Source organism: Otolemur garnettii, unplaced genomic scaffold, assembly GCF_000181295.1.
Source record: "Otolemur garnettii isolate 467f Iridium unplaced genomic scaffold, OtoGar3 scaffold00148, whole genome shotgun sequence".
Classification (NCBI taxonomy): Eukaryota; Metazoa; Chordata; class Mammalia; order Primates; family Galagidae; genus Otolemur; species Otolemur garnettii.
In genome coordinates this window covers 4,000,337-4,005,810 of record NW_003852543.1, presented here as the reverse complement: position 1 = coordinate 4,005,810, position 5,474 = coordinate 4,000,337, and the positions used below count along the sequence as shown (strand labels likewise).

The 5,474-nt window shown below is 48.5% G+C and overlaps 1 protein-coding gene across 1 annotated transcript in view; it reads right to left on the bottom strand.

Moving 5' to 3' along the window:
• The window catches only part of CNNM4 (cyclin and CBS domain divalent metal cation transport mediator 4), a 45,950-nt gene that overhangs the window by 10,614 nt on the left and 29,862 nt on the right, over positions 1-5,474 (bottom strand). The gene's annotated exons all lie outside the window — the stretch shown is intronic.

The window sequence follows — 5,474 nt, the reverse complement described above, 5'->3', positions numbered from 1 at the left end:
TCAGACTCTGGGGATTCATTAAGGACATAAATAGGATGAAAACGGCAAGGCCTTGCCTTGTGCTGTTTTATCAGGGGCTCCTCAGACTCTGGGGAGGGGAAAGACCCACACTAATAAAGGCACAGTGAGGCCTTGGTGGGGGACAGGTATGTGCCATAGGTGTCCTTGATACAGAGGGTCCAAGGCTGCCCCCTACTCCACAGCAGGGTTGGGGTGCGCACTTACACTCCACACAGCTCTCCTGGTCATCCTCCCCTGCAGATACCCAGGGGCTGGGAAACTGCCCAAAGCAAAAGCCATTATTCCCAAAGCTATGTGACAATTAGCCTACTGTGATTAGGTGAAGCAGAGGCTATAATTAGAGATCCCTCCAACTCAAAGCAAGAGAGAAAGTCTGGAGGCAGGGAGTGAAGCAGGACCCCCCACAAAGCTTTGTGGGATGGCAGGGCTTCCTAAGCCCTCTTTTGAGGTGCCCACCCTTTTGTTATACCGAGTCTCAGCCAGCAACAATAGGCGGACAGCCAAGAAGGGCTTGGCCCACACTACAGGCTGAATGGAGAACATTAAAATGTTCTAATGGGAAAAGCCCCACCCCCTACCCCAAGATCTGTGAGGTCAAGTCAGGGCCTCTTAAATGCCTTCCCCTTCAGAACCCAAACCACATAGCCTCCTGCTAAAGACTGAATACCGCTGCTAGAAGATGTTTTCTAGGTCTTTAAGGCCACAAAAAATCCCCCAGCCCTGAACTCCTGAGGGCCTCTTAGGAGAATAGAGAGAATGCTAGTCTCTGAAGTAAAAATTATCATAGTATATTCCACGTGATGAGAGGGAGCCCTGTTTTGTGAATGTTTTCACACACATGCCAGGGACTGTGATACCATATTTCCCACTACAGGTTGTAAGACAGAACTCAAAATTCCTTAGCAAATTCCTTGACTCAAAATTCCTTAGCATCTTTCTAGAGAGAAGCTAATAAGTACATATGATTTGCCAAGGTCCTCTTGTAGGACAGCAGCCGGTCAGGGCCAGGACCCAGGGGTCTTTCCTCTGGGCCTGGGCAGCCAGATAAACTATGTCACCAAACAGGGATGAGAATTAAAGCAAGGAAGCTTTTATAGGTCAAGTATCCCTTATGTGAAATGTTTGGGACCAGAAATTTTCTGGGCTTGGGATTTTTTTGGATTTTGGAATATGTGCAGAATACGTACTGGTTGAGTACTGCAAATCCAAAAATTCAATACCTAAAATGTTCTAATAAGCATTTCCTAGCTGGGCACAGTGGCTCACACCTGTAATCCTAGCACTATGGGAGGTCCAGGTGGGTGGATTGCTTGAGCTCAGGAGTTCAAGACCACCCTGAGAGGGCGGCGCCTGTAGCTCAAGGAGTGGGACACCAGCCTCATATACTGGGGGTGGCAGGTTCGAGCTGACCCTGGCCAAAACTGAAAAAAAAAAAAGACCACCCTGAGCAAGAGTAAGACCTCATCTCTACTAAAAATGAAAAAAAATGAGGCAAGAAGATCACTTCAGCCCAAGAGTTTGAGGTTGATGTGAGCTATGACGCCACGGCACTCTACCCAGAGTGACAAAGTGAGACACTATCTCAAATAATAATAATAATAATAAATATTTCCTTTGAGCACCATTTTAGAGTATTTGAAATTTGCTCAACCTGTATACCTTCTAGACTGATGCTCTCTAAAAAGCCTGGTAGGGGCCAGGCACGGTGGCTCATGCCTGTAATCCTAGCACTCTGGGAGGACCAGGCAGGTGGATTGCTTGAGCTCACGAGTTCGAGACCCTGTCTGTTGGGGGTCCCTTCGTGGATGCCACTTATCAGGGCACAGGACTGGTTGGTCTCCGGCCCTGGCTTAACTAGGTTGTGGACATGGACCTATGCTGTTATCTCCTTCAGGAACAATTGCTCTTAGGTGCCTGAAGGCTATTTACTTTAGCTGAAGGGAGGGAGAGAGAGAGAGAGAGAGAGAGAGAGACACATAGTCTTTGGGAGAGAGTAAAGCAGTCTTCTAAGAAAGATGGATCTTAGTCTTTAGCAGAGCTTAGTGATCTTCAGCAGAGAGACATGTGCAGGCGTCCTGCAGGCAGAAGTGACAGAGTCAGAGTAAGCGGTCCGTGATAGAATGCGCCTTCTCCTCCAGCCTAATATAAGGCTGATCTCGTGCCTCTCAACACCACAGGTGTAGAGATTGCCAATTCACCAATGCTTTCATCTCCCGAGCTCTCATGCTTGTTAGGAGAGCCAAATCCCTCTCCATGCCCTTTTCACCAAGGTGTTCCATTATTGAGCTATACAGGCATTTCTTATAACTCACTCCTCCTAGCCATAGGCTATATGGGCTGCTACACCCATCCCTACTAAAAATAGAAAAACCGAGGCAAGGCTCGGTGCCTATGGCTCAAGTGGCTAAGGCGCCAGCCACATACACCTAAGGTGGCAGGTTCAAATCCAGCCTGGGCCCGCCAAACAACAACAACGGCTGCAACCAAAAAATAGCCAGGCATTGTGGCGGATGCCTGTGGTCCCAGCTACTTGGGAGGCGGAGGCAGGAGACTTGCTTGAGCCCAGGAGTTGGAGGTTGCTGTGAGCTGTAATGCCACAGCACTCTACCCAGGGGGACAGCTTGAGGCTCTGTCTCAAAAAAAAAATAAGAAAAGAAAAGAAAAACGGAGGCAAGAGGATTGCTTGAGTCTCAGTTGAAGGTTGCTGTGAGCTATGAGGCCATGGCACTCTACCTAGGGCAAAAGCTTGAGACTGTAACAAAAATAAATAAATAAAATAAAATAAAATAAAAAGCCTGGTAGTTCCTAGTGTTTTGGGGTCAAGGAGATAAACAGGCCCTCACACACACTTTGGTTAGTGTGTAGGTGAAAGGAGGAGGCTGACTAGGCAGGATGTCTCAAAGTTGTGGGTCCCTAACCTTAGATCAGAAGTTCCATTTTTAGGAACTTAAGCCATGAAGATGCAACCTTCACAAAAGCAGAAAGCCACAAAAGCAAGGGGATTCATGACAACGTTCTTTTCAACAGCCCCAAACCAGAAACAACCTGAATCAAAAGCAGCAGGGCACAGGCACTCAACAGCAGCCAAGGCCACTCCAGAAGGCTGTGGCAAAGCTGGACAAACAAAACGTGGAACGAAGCGCAAGATACGCTATTTATGGGAGAGCAAGTTCCAGGACAGAATGTTTGGTACCACCCTATGCAGAAATCAGAGAGGGGTGTGTGGGCTTGAACTGCCCTGGAAATATCTGGAAGAAGTAAGAGAGATCACTCTGGGGGCTACTTGGAGGAGCCCTATTTTCCCTTTCTCTATACCTTTCTATACAGTTCCATTTGATGGGCATGGGTTTTTTTTTTTTTTTGAGACAGAGCCTCAAGCTGTCCCCCTGGGTAGAGTGCTGTTGCATCACAGCTCACAGCAACTTCCAACTCCTGGGCTCAAGCAAGTCTCTCCTGCCTCAACCTCCCAAGTAGCTGGGACTACAGGCGCCCACCACAATGCCTGGCTATTTTTTTGGTTGCAGTCATCATTGTTGTTTGGCGGGCCCAGGCTGGATTCGAACCCATTACCTTAGGTGTATGTGGCTGGTGCCTTAGCCACTTGAGCCACAGGCACCGAGTCGGCATGTTTTACTTTTGTAAAAAAAGGTGTTAGGGGGGTTTTGTGGGGTTTTCTTGACAGAGTCTCACTTTGTCGCCCTCAGTAGAGTACTGTGGCATCACAACTCACAGCAACCTCAAACTCTTGGGTTCAAGCGATTCTTTTGCTTCAGCCTCCCAAGTATCTGAGACTACAGGCGCCCACCACAATAGCCTGCCCAGCAATTTTTAGAGACGGGGGTCTTGCTCCCTCTTGCTCAGGTGGGTCTCCAACCTGTGAGCTCAGGCAATCCACCCACCTCAGACTCCCAGAGTGCTAGGATTACAGGTATGAGCCACCACGCGAGTCTATAAAAAAGTTTTAAAGCTGAGAAAAAAATAGGGGGAAAAACAAAATTAAGGGGGACAAAAGGAAACTGGTGAGAATCTCTATAGTGAGCAGGGAATGGACTGTCTCTTTGGACATGGTTCAGTATGCAGCCCCTTGCTCATACTCTAAGACAGTGATTCACAACCTTCCTGATGCCGCGCCACTTTAATACAGTTCCTCATGTTGTGGTGACCCCCAACCATTATGGGGGTGCCATTATGGTTGGGGGTGCCATTAAGGTGCCATTATGGTAGGGGGTCACCACAACATGAGGAACTGTATTAAAGGATCACAGCATTAGGAGGTTTGAGAACCACTGCTCTAAGAAGTCAGAAAACGGGCGGCACCTGTAGCTCAAAGGAGTAGGGCGCCAGCCTCATATGCTGGAGGTGGTGGGTTCAAACCCAGCCCTGGCCAAAAAAAAAAAAAAAAAGTCAGAAAACATCCTCCCCCACTGAAACCCCTCATTGCCCCAGAGGCTGGGACCAAATCCCAACCAACAAATATCACAGGTGCACTGGGCTTTGCAGGGAAAGTCTAGCGCTTCTCTAAAGGGCAGAAACAGGGGTGGGTGTGGTGGTTCACACTGTAATCTCAGCACTCTAGGAGGCCGAGGTGGGTGGATCGCCTGAGCTCACAAGTTTGAGACCAGCCTGAGCTAGAGCAAGACCCCTGCCTCTAAAAACAGCTGGGTGTTGTGGTGGGCAGCTGTAACCCCACCTACTCAGGAGGCTGAAACAAGAGAATCACTTCAGCCCAGGAGTCTGAGGTTGCTGTGAGCTATGACCTCAGCACTGTACCAGGGAGACAAAGTGAGACTCGGTCTCTAAATAATGAGCTGATTCCTGGAGCAGGATCTTGGTGCCAGTCTTGACGGCTGCCACCTGAGGTGTTTTTAGGATCCACTGGTGCATGTGGGTGCCCTCTGGTGGCAGTCACCTACATGTCAGGCACCTTGTAGATGTGCCACCCTGGGGCACAGTCTTCCCACCTGCTCTATGAGTTACAGCTTCAGGCATTGGCCTTGCTGATGACTAGCCAGGTGGAGTCCCTTATAAAGGCTCCAGGCTAAGGGGCCAGTCATCCTCTGCTGGGCCAGCATGAGCCCCTGGGCTGTATTTGCCTTTTTCTAATTTGTGTGCCAGAGGGGACAACTTTTTTAATTTCAATTTATAACTGTATTTTTAGTTTTATTTATTATGCTTAGTAGAAATTGAGATAACTTAATATTTGCATAATGATAGTGCCTGTGATTCTAATTATACACTAGAATAATAATTTATGTCTTTAGGTTCGGCGCCTGTAGCTCAGCGGATAGTGCACCAGACACATACCCCAGAGCTGACGAGTTCGAGTCCAGTCCAGGCCTGCCAAACAACAGTGACAACTACAACCAAAAACTAGCTGGGTGTTGTGGCAGGCACCTCTAGTCCCAGCTACTTGGGAGGCTGAAGCAAGAGAATTGCTTGAGGCTCGGCGCCTG